Source organism: Aotus nancymaae, unplaced genomic scaffold, assembly GCF_030222135.1.
Source record: "Aotus nancymaae isolate 86718 unplaced genomic scaffold, 86718_ANA_hifiasm-v0.15.2.pri h1tg000003l, whole genome shotgun sequence".
NCBI lineage: Eukaryota > Metazoa > Chordata > Mammalia > Primates > Aotidae > Aotus > Aotus nancymaae.
The window spans coordinates 37,231,654-37,247,726 of record NW_026988414.1 but is presented as its reverse complement, the minus strand read 5'-3'; the positions used below and the strand labels follow the sequence as shown (position 1 = coordinate 37,247,726).

General features: G+C 39.0%; 1 protein-coding gene and 1 pseudogene across 4 annotated transcripts in view; both read left to right on the top strand.

Annotated features, from left to right (window-relative positions):
- Window positions 1-16,073, top strand: part of RUSC2 (RUN and SH3 domain containing 2) — a 117,129-nt gene that overhangs the window by 48,865 nt on the left and 52,191 nt on the right. The window contains exon 1 of one of the 4 annotated variants that reach the window (XM_064380299.1): window positions 7,058-10,877. The exons of the other annotated variants lie outside the window; for them this stretch is intronic. The gene's annotated coding sequence lies outside the window, so the exon portion shown is untranslated. Of the gene's footprint in view, window positions 1-7,057; window positions 10,878-16,073 lie in introns of those variants that run through there. 4 annotated transcript variants of the gene reach the window in all.
- On the top strand, window positions 10,884-15,280 carry LOC105724584 (large ribosomal subunit protein eL42-like; annotated as a pseudogene).

Here is a 16,073-nt window from a genome sequence, read left to right as displayed (position 1 = left end):
CCTCCTCCCACCCTCAAGAAGACCCCAGTGTCTGTAGTTTCCTTCTTTGTGTTTATAAGTTCTCAGCATTTAGCTCCCACTTATAAGTGAGAACATGCAGTATTTGGTATTCTGTTTTTGTTACTTTGCTAAGGATAATAACCTCCAGCTCCATCCATGTTTCTGTAAAAGACATGATCTCATTCTTTTTTATGGCTGCATAGTATTCCATAGTGTATGTATACCACGTTTTCTTTATCTAATCTGTCATTGGTGGATATTTAGGTTGATTCCATGTCTTTACTATTGTGAGTATTGCTGCAGTCAGTTAGCCTAATGTCTAAGGTTCATCCACATTATAGCCTGTATCAGAACTTCCCTCCTTTTCTTTTTATTTATTTTTTGAGACAGAGTCTCACTCTGTCATGTAGGCTGGAGTGTACTGTTGTGATCTTGGCTCACTACAGCCTCTGCTTCCTGGGTTCAAGTGATTCTCATGCCTCAGCCTCCTGAGTAGCTGGAATTACAGGTGCATGCCACCATGCCCGGCTAATTTTTGTATTGTTAGTAGAGACAGGGTTTCACCACATTGGCCAGGCTGGTCTCAGTCTCCTGACTTGAAGTGATCCATCAGCCTCAGCCTTCCAAAGTGCTGGGATTACAGATGTGAACCACTGCACCTGGCCAGAATTTCACTCCTTTTAAAGACTGAGTAATATTCCATTGTATGTATACACTATATTCTGTTTATCCATCTCTTGATGGATATTTTGGTTGCGTCTATCTTTTGGCTTGTGAAAAATGCTGCTGTGAACATGAATATACTGATGTGTTTGAATCCCTGCTTTCAGTTCTTGTGGTTATATACCCAGAAGTGGGATGGCTGGATTGTATGGTAATTTTATGGTTTTTTTTTTGTTTGTTTTTTTGTGGAGCCACCATACTGTCTTCCACAGTGGCTATAGCATTTTCCATTCTCATCAGCAATGCATAAGGGTTCCAATTTTTCCACATCCTTGGCAACACTCTTTCTTTTTTAAAAAATAATAACCATCCTAGGCTGGGCATGATGGCTAATGCCTGTAATCCCAGCACTTTGGGAGGCTGAGGCAGGCAGATCACCTGAGATCAGGAGTTCAAGACCAGCCTGGCCAAGATGCTGAAACTCCATCTCTACTAAAAATACAAAAATTAGCCAAGTGTGGTGGCGCATGCCTGTAATACAAGATACTCAGGAGGCTGGTTTGAACCCAGGAGGCTGACATTGCAGTGAGCTGAGATTGTGCCACTGTACTCCAACCTGGGTGACAGAACAAAACTCCATCTCAAAATAATAATAATAACCATTCTAATCAGTGTGACGTAGTATCTCATGATTTTGATTCGCATTTCTCTAACGAAAAGATACTGAGCATTTTTTCATGTATTTGATACTTATTGGCCATTTTTGTATCTTTGGAGAAATGCCTATTGAAGTCCTTTACCCATTTTGAATTCGGTTGTTGTTGAGTTGAAAGAGTTTTTGAATACATTTTGGACATTAATCCATTCTCGGATATATGATTTGCAAATATTTTCTCCTATTCCATGGATTGCCTTTTCATTCTGTTAACAGTGTTCTTTGATGCACAAAAGTTTTAAAATTTGAAATCTAATTTATCTGATTTTTCTTTTGTTACCTGTGCATTTGGTGTCTTACCCAAGAATCATTGCCAAATTGGTGACAGGAAGCTTTCCCTCTGTTTTCTTGTCCTTTTCTTCTTCTTTTTTTGTAGTTTTAGCTCTTATCTTTAGGTCTTTGATCCATTTTGAGTTAATTTTTGTATGTGATGTAAGATAAGGGTCCAACCTAATTCATTTCCTTGTGGATATCTAGGTTTTCCAACGCCATTTGTTGAAAAGATTGTCCTTTCTCCACTGAATGGTATTGGCACCCTTGTCAAAACTCATCAGACCAGATATGTGAGGGTTTATTTCTGGGCTCTCTAGTCTCTTCCATTGGTCTATATGTCTGTCTTTATGCTGATTAAACACTGTTTTGATTACTGTAGCTTTGTAGTAAGTTTGGAAAGTCAAGAGTATAAGTCCTCCAACTTTGTTTTTCAAGATTGTTTTGGTTGTTCAGGATCTCTTGAGATTCCATATGAATTTTAGGATGGATTTTGCTATTTCTGCAAAAAAACATTGTTGGGATTTTGATAGGGATTGTATCGAATCTCTAGCTGACTTTGGGTAGTACTGACATCTCTTATGATAGCAAGTTTTCCAATTCTTGATCACCAGATGTTTTTCCATTTATTTATGTCTGATTTCTTCTAGCAATGTTTTGTATTTCTCAGTGTACAAGTCTTTCACTTCATGGTTAAGTTTATTCCTAAGTATTTTATTCTTTTTGATGTTACTATGAATGGAATTGTTTTAATTTCCATGTTAGTGTATAGGAATACAGCTGATTGGACAGGGTGATCGTGGTGGCTCACGCCTGTAATCCCAGGCAGAGGCAAGTGGATCACCTGAGGTCAGGTGTGCGAGACCACCCTGACCAACATGGAGAAACCCCATCTCTACTAAAAAAATATATATATACATATATATAAATTAGCCAGGCATAGTGGCACATGCCTGTAATCGCAACTACTCAGGAAGCTGAGACAGGAGAATCGCTTGAACCCAGGAAGCGGAGGTTGTGGTGAGCTGAGATTGCGCTATTGCACTCCAGCCTAGGCAACAAGAGCGAAACTCCATCTCAAAAAAAAAAAAAAAGGAATACAGCTGATTGGACAAAGTTGCTCCAAAACAGATGAAAAGAATTATACCAAAGCAATAGAAGCATCAGAGAGTAAAGATGAGTGAGCTAGTAGAGAAACTCTCAAGTCAGTGGCTGAGTTAGCAGCGGAGGAGAAGGGCTTAGATCTAGACAGTCCAAACAAACAAGAGCATGCAAGTGGAGACCTAACTCAAGGCTGCAGAGTTTGAGGCATGCAAGAGCCAAACCTCAATCGAGCCAGGTTCTCAGGAAGCTCTTGGAGAGGATCACAGAGAATCAATAAGAAACAGAAGTCTTTAAAGAAACTCGACTTAAAATTCAGTCAGGCAGTATCACTGATTGAGCCATAAAAGGCTCACCTCCATAGAAACAAAACTTGGTGCATTAAATCTTATTTTGTTTCTACAAAGGCTCCCTAGCATTGACTAAGCTTAGAGATGCTATGTCTCCTGCACCTGTAGTCACTTACCCAGCTCTATCGAGCTTGCATGTGGCCAGCGTATGTACTCCTCTTGCTGAAGGTGATGCATGGGATCCATCCTCAGACTATTATAAGCCAAGCTCTGTAATACACAAACTCCGGGTGTTGTCCGATTTGAATATCCTAAATTTCCAACAAGAGTTGTTATGAATGTAACATGTAAAGTTACTATCACTGATTATTCCTCTGAAGAATTCCACACAACCATCAGAAGGTGCAAGATCCTAGAGACTTACATATCTTGGGGCATTTTCCAGAAGGGCTCCTTCAATTATCGCCCTGCACCTGATCAAGCTGGATGTACTACAGTAAAACAGTATGTAACAGATCCATGCACTACATGGTGGTATTGTAGAAGTGGCCCCGACATAGGGGCACTCGCTCAACAACTGTACAAAAGACAGTTCTGTTTTTGCCTAGAGAATGCTAAGGTCAAAATTGTCTATATTGCTCATCTTCCTCACTTATACTGAGCACTTATGGTGTAGCTGAGATTAAACTAGGAGTATGTATACTTGGATCTGGCACCAGGTTATCATTTAATCCTCCCAAAATGAATAGTGACTAAACAGTCAAGCATCTCAATAGGCAAGTACTTGAGCACCCAACCCATATAAAATTTCATGATCTGCACCTTTCCTTCTCCTTACATTGTGAGTATAAGTTTCTAGATGACAAGTTTGGTATAGACTGTTCAGATGCATCTGGCCAAGTTGTCATGATGATTTCTCATTGAGGGAAGAGAGATACAGCACAGCAGTACATTGTGGATATGTTGAATCCATTATTTGATAGTGCAGTCATCACTGAGAAGCAACATACAGTCTTTTCTTGCAGATCCTCACTGCACAACCCCATACTGATGTAAGCCCATTTGTTGAGCATGTTGTGGATGAAAATAACTTAATTGGATTAGTAAACTGGAGAACTGTTTTGTATTGGTGTTGCAAACCATTTGGGTAGAATTTGTTCCATGGGTCAACAACTCTCTGTATCCCCTAGCCACAATTATGTATTACCAGCCACATACCCGAATACTATATACTACTTCTTCTCAAGTTGGCAGTAGATTATATGTTCTAATAAACACATCCTTGGGAAGCTATCTCAGGACAACAGGATCTTCATCATACCCCAAGAAGATCTCCAGACCTAGGGTGATCAAAACATTAACTGTGGACATTAAAAATATTGAGACTATTAATGATATCCACGCTCATGTCCACTTAACTGACCCTCTTGCATTGGCAGTGGGCTCATTAGTAGATGTAGAGGCTATTAAACATGAGATCATTGGGCATGCAGATACGCTCTCTTCCTTTCACTCCTTGGGTGCAGGATTTATCACTTCTCTGTCCATGTGAAACATTGTGAAAGATATGTATCTACATCTATCACACTTAGGTGGAACTTTGTTTCTCCTGTCTGTCTTTTGTGGTAACTGCCACAGGAAAATTGTACAGGTACTACAGGAGTGTAGAACAACTCCACCTATATTCTCAGCTAATTAAAGAGAAAAAAAGCTGATTTTTATGTGTTGATTTTGTACCCTGCAGCTTTGCTGACACTAATAAATGATTAGTGTATTTGCAACTAATAAATCATTTTTAGTTCTCATGTTTTTTGTGGCATCTTTAGGGCATTCCCATTCAAGATCATGTAATCTTGGAACAGAGATAATTTTCCTTTTTTTTTTTTCCTATTTGGATGCCTTTTATTTTATTTTATTTTATTTATTTTTTTTTTACCTAATTGTTCAGGCTGGGACTTCCAGTACTGTTAAATAGAAATGGCAAAAGAAGGCCAGGTGTGGTGGCTCATGCCTGTAATCTCAGCACTTTGGGAGGCTGAGGCAGGTGGATTACCAGAGGTCAGGAGCCTGGCCAACATGGCAAAACCCTGTCTCTAGTAAAAATACAAAAATTAGCCAGCCATCTTGGCGTGTGCCTGTAATCCCAGCTACTTGGATAGCTGAGGCAAGAGAATTGCTTGAACCTAGGAGGTGGAGGTTGCAGTAAGCCTAGATGATGCCACTGCACTCCAGCTGAGAGACAGAGTGAGACTCCATCTCAAAAAAGAAATGGCAAAAGTGAACCATTCTCTTAACACGCAATCCTTATGGGACTGTTGATTTGGTGTGCAAGTCCTTAATAGACACTGAAAACAACATTATTTTAACCTAGTATATTATTAATGTTAACAGTAGTAAGGCATGGTGGCTCACGCCTGTAATCTCAGCACTTTAGGAGGCCAAGGCGGGCAGATCACTTGAGGCCAGGAGTTCAAGACCAGCCTAGGCAACACGGTGAAACCCTAACTCTACTAAAAATAGAGAAATTAGCCAGGCATGGTGGCATGTACCTGTTGTAATCCCAGCTACTTTGGAGGCTGAGGCACAGGAATCACTTGAACCCAGGAGGCAGAGGCTATAGTGAGCTGGAGATTGTGCCACTGCACTCCAGCCTAGGCAACAGAGCAAGACTGTCTCAAAAAGAAACAGAAAACAAAAAACAAACAAAACCAGTAGTGAGTCATGAAGTTAAGTTATAGCCTACATAATACATTTTTAAAACAGTTCTACCAAAACACTTAAAAGTTTTTTAAAAGTTAATTTTGATACTTTAGGAAGAAACCCTCTGTTCCTTGGAATTCTTGGTTTAATGCAAGTCTTTTATCTTCAAGAAGATGAGATGGTGAGCTCTGAGGTATGTGTTGCATTTTTGGCTTCTTGTGTGAGTTCCTGTGGACAAGGACAATAGACTGATAACTGGGTGGAAAGAAAAATAGGGCCAGCCAACTTCTGGCTAAAATTTAATTATTTTAGGATCAAAAGTCTATGCTTAACTTGTTTATCTTAGGATCCAAAAAAAATCTATATTTAACTTGTTTATCTGTTTTTATACTTTGTGCTTTATTTTCCTGTATAATTCTTTTAAAAATAGAAAATGCACCCTTGTATTTAGTGTACTTAGGGAAAATGGATACTTATTTTTGTCCATGCTCAGATAAAAGAAAGAGCAAAGTACTCCTAAAGGCAGCATAGATAGGATTTAGATGAACCTGAGGTAAAAAGCAAAATCTCCAGGGGAGAAAGTTGGGTCCTACTGCGAGTCTCATTCATCCTGGAGTTGTATCTCTTCCAAAACATTCTTTACTTGTTCTTTGAAAGTTGTTTATTTCTGTTTAAAGATACAGCCAAACAGAACAGCATTTTTTTTTTTAAGAGTTCTGGATAGCTAGAGTTTTTCTATAAGACTAATGATTTCCTTTTAAACATCTCCCAAAGCCTAGTGATTCAGACATTTCTATCTTACTGTATTAGTCCATTTTTATGCTGCTGATAAAGACATACCCAAGACTGGGCAATTTACAAAAGAAAAAGGTTTAATGGACTTACAGTTACACATGACTGGGGAAGCCTCGCAATGATAGTGGAAGGCAAGGAGGAGAAAGTCGCATCTTACATGGATGACAGTGGGCAAAGAGAGAGCTTGTGCAGAGAAACTCCCCCTTATAAAACTTCAGAAGACAAGAATTCGGGTTTGGGAACCTCTGCCTCGATTTCAGAAGATATGTGGAAACACCTGGATGCTCAGGCAGAAGTTTGCTGCAGGAGTGGGGCCCTCATGAAGAATTTGTGCCAGGGCAGTACAGAAGGGAAATTTGGGTTTGGAGCCCCCACACAGAGTCCCTACTGGGACACTGCCTAGTGGAGCTATGAGAAGAGGACTACTGTGCACTCACAGGCTCAACATCACGTGGAAGCTGCAAGGCTTGGAGCTTGCACCCTCTGAAACCATAGCCTGAGCTCTACACTGGCCGCTTTCAGCCACAGCTGGAGTAGTTGAGATGCAGGGCACCAAATCTCTAGGCTTCACACAGCACAGGGACCCTGGGCTCAGTCCACAAAAGCACTTTTACCTCCTAGGCCTCTGGGCTCATGATGAGAGGGCCTGACATGAAGAACTGACATGCCCTGGGGACATTTTCCCAACTCTCTTGGGGATTAACATTGGGCTCCTTGTTACTTAGGCAAATTTCTGCAGCTGGCTTGACTTTCTCCTAAGCAAATGGGATTTTCTTTTCTATCGCATTGTCAGGCTACAAAATTTCTGAGCTTTTATGCTCTGCTTCCCTTATAAAACTGAATGCCTTTAACAGTACCCAAGTCATGTCTTGAATGCTTTGCTGCTTAGAAATTTCTTCCACCAGATACTCTAAATTACCTCAATTTCAAAGTTTCACAAATCTGTAGGGCAGGGGCAAAATGCCACCAATCTCTTTGCTAAAACAACAAGAGTCACCTTTACTCCAGTTCCCAAGAAGTTTGTTGTCCCCATCTGAGACTGCCTCAGTCTAGATTTCATTGACCATATCATTATGAGCATTTTAGTCACAGCCATTCAACAAATCTCTTGGGAGTTCAAACTATCCCACATTTTCCTGTCTTCTTCTGAGCTTTCCAAACTGTTCTAACCTCTGCCTGTTATCCAGTTCCAAAGTCTCTTTCACGTTTTCAGGTATCTTTTCAGCAGCGTCCCACCCCGCTTCTGGTACCAATTTACTGTATTAGTCTGTTTTCACCTTGCTGATCAAGACATACCCAAGACTGAGCAATTTACAAAAGCAAGAGGTTTAAAGGACTTACAGCTCCATGTCGCTGGGGAAGCCTCACAATCATGGCAGAAGGCAAGGAGGAGCAAGTCACATATTAGGTGGATGACAGCAGGCAAAGAGAGAGCTTATGCAGGGAAACTCCCCCTCATAAAACTATCAAATCTTATGAGACATATTCACAATCACAAGAATAGCATGGGAAAGACCTGCCCCTATGATTCAATTACCTCCCGTCCCTCTCATAACACATGAAAATTCAAGATGAGATTTGGGTGGGGGACACAGCCAGACCATATCACATAATCTGTTACTGTATAACAAAACACCCCAAAACTTAGTGACTTAAAACAACAATTGATTGTAGTTCACAATTCTGTGAGTGGGCGGGTGTTTTTTTGTACTTCTAAAGAGTTCTAAGAATGTTTTTACTAGGAGCACTACTGGGATGAGTAAGATTTCTCAAGGTGGCTACTTTGTTTTTTGGAGTTTAAAAAATTATTTTCTCTTGCCAATTATTCCTTCATAACCAGTGTGACTACTTTGAAGGACATGTTTTATTTGGTCATACAGAGCTAGTCTACTTTTTAATAGCTCTTATATGCTGCACCTCTTTCCCTTGAATACTGTTGGTCTCTTTGTCCAATATTACTAAAATATTACCCTTTTTAGTTTTATACTTAACTTACAGCTATCGTTAACTTCTTAGATAGCATAGTGTCTCTTTCAGTTTATATGATGATTTATTTAATGTTCTTTGCCTCATATCCAACACAGCAACCTGCATCTTACTAGTTTATTCATCCTTAAGATAGTGGCTGGAGAGAGGAGGGCTGGAAGCAGGACCACCTGCCTCATTATACTTTTGTGAGTCCTTTCTGACAACCAAGTGGTGGTGATGAATAGCTAACAAGGACCATTTATCTTATGAGGAAAAAGACAGCTGTGGCTTTTCAGTGGCCTGTGAGAATCTGTAGTAGAGAATAAAGAATTTCAAACTTCTTTTTAGAAGTTCATGGCTGGGTGTGGTGGCTCACACCTGTAATCCCAGCACTTTGGGAGACCAAGGTGGGCAGATCACAAAGTCAAGAGATCGAGACCATCCTGGCTAACATGGTGAAACCCTGTCTCTACTAAAAATACGAAAATTAGCAGGGCATGGTGACATGCGCCTCAATCCCAGCTACTTGGGAGGCTGAGGCAGGAGAATCACTTGAACCCAGGAGGCAGAGGTTGCACTGAGCCAAGATTGTGCCACTGCACTCTAGCCTGGCAACAGAGCAAGACTCCATCTCAAAAAAAAAAAAAGGAGAGACTTGTTCAAATATATTCTACAGGAAAGGGACTCAAAAAGATAAAAATTGGGCTGTTTTGATTGAATGCATGGAGTTGGGAGAAGTAGAGTCTAACCTGTTCAACTCTCCCTCTTTTCATCTATATCCCCTTCACTTCCTTTTCAAAGTCCACTGGAGGAGCTCTGTAAAGAATAAAAAGTCACTGATACAGGCCAGGTGTGGTGGCTCACACCTGGAATCCCAACACTTTGAGGGGGCCAAGACAGGTGGATTGCCTGAGCTCAGGAGTTTGAAACCAGCCTTGGTGACATGGAGAAACCCTGTCTCTACTAAAAATAAAAATAAAAATAAAAATAAAATAGCCGGGCTACCTCCAAGGCTTAGGCACAAGAATTGCTTAAGCCTGGAAAGTGGAGGTTGCAGTGAGCCAAGATCATGCCACTGCATTCCCGCCTGGGTGACAGAGTGAGACTCCACCATCTCAAAAGAAACATCACTGATACAGATATTTCTCCTACTGAGTTATGACTCAAAGGTAGAAAGAGATTTCTTCCTTTAAAGATTAGGGTTATAAATCTCTCACTCCCTCAAGATTAAGGGATCATGGAGAATAGTTCTAAGGAAATACTTTTAGCTGCCCAGACTCTACCTAGAAAATGCTTAAACTGAAGTTCCTTTTTATGGAGAAAGATTAAAAGTGTACATTTTTCCTTGAAAGTTAAAAAAACTCTACTTTTTTGTTTAAAAATATTTTCTGAAAAAAATTGTCTTGTTTTTCTGAATATAGATAAAATATATGCTTACTATAGAGAATCTAGAAAAGACAAGTATAAAATGAAAACATATCATTGAACAGTTCTTAGAGGCCAACATTTTAATAGTTGTATAAGAAATCTGTGTTTGAACGAGCCATAATTTACTTACCCCAAATGTTGGACATTTGTGGTTTTATAGTCTTTTTAAAAAATTTCCAATAGTTTTTAGGATACAGGTGGTTTTTTGGTTACTTGGATAAGTTCTTTAGTAGTGACTTCTGAGATTTAGGTGCAGCCATCACCTGAGCAGTGTACACTATACCCAAATACAGTCTTTTATCCCTCATCCCCCACCCCGCCCTTACTCCTCTAGTCCCCAGAGTCCATTATATCATTCTTATGTCTTTGCATCCTCATAGTTTAGCTCCCACTTGTGAGTGAGAACATATGATGCTTGGTTTTCCATTCCCGAGTTACTTTACTTAGAATGATGGCCTCTAGCGCCATTCAAGTTGCTAAAAAGGTCATTATTTTATTCCATTTTATGGCTGAGTAGTATTGCATGGTGTATGTATACCACATTTTCTTTATCCATTTGGTTGATGGGCATGTGGGTTGGTTCCATACTTTTGCAGTTGCGAACTGTGCTGCTATAAATGTGTGTACGTGTGTCTTTTTCACTTAATGACTTCTTTTCCTTTGGGTAGAATACCCAGTAGTGGCATTGCTGGGTCAAATGGTAGTTCTACTTTTAGTTCTTTAAGGAATCTCTATACTGTTTTCAGTCTAGCAGTGTATACGTGTTCCCTTTTCACTACATCCACACCAACATCTATTATTTTTTTGCTTTTTTTTTCTTCTGAGGCAAAGTTTCACTCTGTTGTCCAGGATGGAGTACAGTGGCACGATCTCGGCTAACTGCAACCTCCGCCTCTCAGGATGAAGCAATTGTCCTGCCTCGGTCACCTGAGTAGCTAGGATTACAGGTACTCACCACCATGTCCAGCTAATTTTTGTATTTTTAGTAGAGGATTTTGCCATGTTGCCCAGGCTGGCCTCAAACTCCTGGCCTCAAGTGATCTGCTCGCCTCAAGTGATTGGCCTCCCAAAGTGTTAGGATTACAGGAGTGAGCCACCACGCCTGGCCATTTTTATACTTTTTAATTATTAACAACTTTATGCAAAAATCCTTATCCACATCTCTGATAATTTCCTTGGGATAGATTTCTAGAGGTATAGTTACTGAGTTAAATGACTTCAACAGTTTTAAGACTTGAAATATATATTTTTCTGAGCTCATTATGAAGACTATACCAAAATAGACATACACTGGCAATGCATGAAAATGCCTATTGTACTTCCCTTCACCAGAAGTATTATTATTTTGTCTGATAATTGGTCAGCAAAAGATGGTAATTTATTGCTTTAAAGTTCACACTTTTTGTATATTCATTAAGTATATTCTATTTCTTTTATGAAATGTTTTTTCATATCCTACCAATTTTTCTATTAAGATCTTAGTTTTAAGTGAAATAAGAAAGTCACAGGACAAATATGGCATGATTCCTCTTGTATTAGTTACCAAAAATAGTTAAAATCATAGAAGCAAAAATAGAAGGAATGGTGGTGGCCAATGCCTGGAGTGAGAGTTTTGCGGGGGAATGGGGATTTGCTCTTCCCTGGGTATAAAGTTTCACTTACACCAGCTGAATAAGTTCTAGACATCTGCTGTACAACGCTGTGCTTGTAGTTAGTTAACAATACTGTACTATACATTTAAACACTTGTTAGGAGGTTAGATCTCATGTGTTTTCACCACAATTTTTAAAAAATCTTAGTCTTTAGTTATTCACACAAGTTCTTTACATATTAAATATATATGCCTTTTGTTATACCAAATATTTGCTTGCCTTTTAATTTTGTTTGCGGTTTTTGACATACAGAATTACATTATATCTGTATGGTTAAGTCTTTAGTTTTCTTTTGTAATTTCATTACTCCTTCTTTCAGCACATGCCCTGGGAGTCTATGTCTTGAGTCTGGGACTTTGGAGCTCGGATCTTTCTGAGGAACTCTGTGTGCACATGGTTCTCTCTAATTGAAATCCCTTCCTTAGCCCCAACCCTGCCACGTGTTTCTACTCCTCCTCTAACAGTTCAGTCATCTGACCTTTCTGAAGCCTTTCCTGATTACCTCATGCGAACTTGGGCCTATTTCCACTACTCCTTGATTTGGCCTTGTCTGGAGCTCCATTATAACAATTAGCAAATTATTTTATATAACCATAAACTCCATGAGGACAGGAATAGAGTTTTTGAATCCAGGGTCTCTCAGAGATCTAGAGAGAAATTGACCTCTTCCATTTAATATATGAAATTCTTCATATATTGAAAATGATTGCAATCCAAACCTCTATTATAATAATTTTAGTGTATTTTAAGTATTTACATTAACAAATTAATTTATTTTAATACCATAATGATTGTACTTAGGACAAAAACAACATGATTATCTCAGTAGATGCAGAAAAAACATCTGACAAGTTTATGATAAAAACACTTAACTAGGAATAGCATCTAACTTTCTCAACCTGATAAAAGGCATCTACAAAAACCCACAGCTAACATCATTCTTAAGGGGAAAGATTGAAAACTTTCCCTCTAAGATCAGGAACAAAAGAAGGATGTCCATTCTCAACACTTCTATTCAACATTGTACTGGAAATTCTAGTCATAACAATTAGGCAAGAAAAATAAAAAGTATCCAGATTGGAAAGGAAGAAATATAATGATTGCTATTTGCAGATGACCTTGTATATAGAAATCTTAAGGAATCCATAAAACTATTATAACTAATAAACTAGTTCAGTAAGATTGTAGGATACAAGATCAATGGGGATGGGCTTGCTTTTAGGATTGATGAAAATATCTCAAAGTTAGATTATGGTCATAGTTGCACAACTCTGTGAATACACTAAAAACCACTGAATTGTACACATTAAAAAAGTGAACTTTATACCAAATGAATTATATGTCAATAAAGCTGTTATTTTTAAAATATACTTATAACTTCATTTGAATATAAAAACAAAAAGCTAAATTTGAAGTCCTTTATGAGTTTCAGGCTCTGGTCTGAGATCTTCCTGTCCCCTTCCACACAATTTGTGATAGGCTTTATTTTTCACTGTATATTTCTGGTGCCTAACACAATGTCTGACAAATGGTATAAGCTCAGTAAATATTGATAGAATGAATAGAGAATGAATGAATGAATTACAAGGGTTGAACTGACATTAAGCCTAGCTCAGCAAATCTGTTAGATTTCTTAGGTTGCTTTGCTTTCATAAAAGATCTGATTTAGTAACATTCACAGAGGTAACAGCCTGGCCCCTAGGATAAGTATGATTTTAGCTCTATGAATAAGTTTTAAAGAAGTGCAGAAGACAGGTCAGTGATGACTGGTAGATTAGATAAAGCTCATTAAGAAAGATCTATATCCAAGCTGAACATGATCTAAAACATTTAAGTAGGAATTTTAAAAACCAAAATAAATATATAAAAATGGGCCAGTCATGGTGGCTCACACCTGTAATCCTAGAACTTTGGGAGACCAAGGCAGGAGGATCACTTAAGCCTAAGGGTTCAAGACTAGCCTGAGCCACATAGTGAAACCCTGTCTCTACAAAAAAAAAAAAAAAAAAAAAAAAAAATTAAAAATTATCTGGGTGTGGTGGTACACGCCTGTAGTCCCAGCTTCTCAGGAGGCTGAGGTGGGAGGATCACCTGAGCCCAGGAAGGTGAGGCTACAGTGAGCTGTGATCATACCAGTGCACTCTGGCCTGGCCAACAGAGGGAGACCCTATCTCAAGAAAAAAATAAAAATAAAAATAAGAATAATCACAAAATAAATTTAAATCATCTACAATCCCACTTGCCTATCCTTTCTGTTTGCACGCATATATAAATTTTGCATGGATGTAATTGTGGCATTAAAATTGTTTTATATTTTGCTTTATTTTAATTAGTTCCTAAACATTTATCCATGTTGCCATGCAGACTTTATGGTTTATAGCTTAGTGTATTCCATTCACTTGTTGAAGTATCCTCACTAGTAGTCCTTTAACTTCATTAAAACTTCACTGATACTACAATCATTCTTTTGAAAGTATACTTACCTGATAAAACCCCATCCCTGAATGAACATAACCCCTTACCTTCTCCATGTCTGTACTCAAATAGCTAAGCTTTACTGGAGAAAATTGTACAGCCCAGCATATTTAGCATCACTCTAAATTCATCATTTCCAGGTGACAGTGCTTCAGCAAACATGGTGAATGTTCCTAAAACCCACCAGACTTTCTGTGAGAAATGTGGCAAGTATCAACCCCACAAAGTGACACAGTCCAGGAAGGGCAAGGATTCTCTGTATGCCCAGGGAAAACGGCATTATGACAGGAAGCACAGTGGCCATGGTGGGCAGACTAATCTGATTTTCCAGAAAAAGGCTGAAACTACAGAGAAGATTGTGTTAAGGCTTGAGTGGGCTGAGCCCAATTGCAGATCTAAGAAAATGCGGCTATTAAGAGATACAAGCATTTTGAACTGGGAGGAGACGAGTGAAAGGGCCAAGTGATCCAGTTTTAAATAAAGACCATACAATCTTGAGTTTATGTTCCAAAAAATTTAAAACTGAATTCATTACCAAAGTTCATATTGGCAGCAATTTTACTATATTTCTCTAACAAGTATCCTACTCTGCTCTTCACAACAAATATTTTCATCTCTTCATTATTCTCTTTAACCGCTCACCCTCCCTTTCTCCTTTTCTATGCTGTTGGTAGTCTTGACTTATGTACCTCGGAAGAAAAAAAGGAAGGCATCATATGTGAACTCTCTTACTTCCTACCACCAATCTACAAATGTGTCTACAGGCATCGCCTCCTCTAGTTGGAGGAAATACTCCACCTCCTAACAAAAGCTAAGTAATCCCTCCCTGGTGCTCTGAATTGCATACCCTCCTACTTGATCACAATTGATTGCTTACCCAGCAACGACTTCCCCATTCCTCCTTTGAAATATAACAGTTTGTTTAGATAGCCACCTTCCTCCGTACATGCCTCTGAATGTTAACATATCTCAGTGTACTGTTTGAGATGACCACTGCAGCCATGCTCTGACCTAACGATGGCAGATTTAAAGGACATGGTGAGCCGCTGAATTCACTAACCTGGCAGTCACTGTGCCTCTAGTCTTCTTGATATGTGTGACAGTACATTTCCTCTGTTGTTTAAGCCACTCTGGGATTGCTGTCATCCATATGCAGAGAATATCATACAAAAATGGTAACTCTTTAAGCTACCTCAATAAACCTATATTCTGAGTAAAAACACTGTGATTGCTATACAAATGGAACTTTATGACAATTCCCTAATGCTACCCCACTCTCACCTATCCCTTTTAATCTGTTTGCTGCTCCTAAATTCAACCTATAGCAAAATTCTGGAGCCACCACGGTTTCTCAGGTATGTTGTTCCATAATTTAATCTCTTTTCTTAACCTTTCACATCAGTGGGGACAAAAACAAAAGGAAAAGACGGAAAGAATACAAGTACACTTCCCAGAACAGAAGAATATGAATCTACAAATTGAAAGAGTCCACTGACTACCCAGCATAACAAATAGAAATACCCTAGCCCAGGGTACTTCATCTTGGAAATTTGGAAAACCAAGGATATAGAGAAATTCCTAAACTATTCTTTAAAAAAAAAAAATTATAAAAATATCAGGAATCAGAATCAGAATGAGGCTGGGTGCAGTGGCTCTCACCTGTAATCCCAGCACTTTGGGAGGCTGAGGCTGGATCACTTGAAGCTAAGAGTTCAAGACCCTCGTCTCTACAAAGAAAAAAAAAATTTAAAATTAGCCAAGTGTGGTAGTGCATACCTGTAGTCCCAGCTTCTCAGGATGCTGAGGCAGGAGGACCACTTGAGCCCCAGAGGCACACCACCTTGCCCAGAGAAACTTTTCTAAAGCAGAAGCTGTGGAACTTAGGGAGGGTCACATGATATACATGTCTGGAAATAATTAGATCTTTTAAGGAGAATCTTGTGAGCCTATGAGTTTATGTGGAAGACTTGCTTTTACTATGTTCTGGTGACAGTGAGCAATTCAAGTAAACATGTA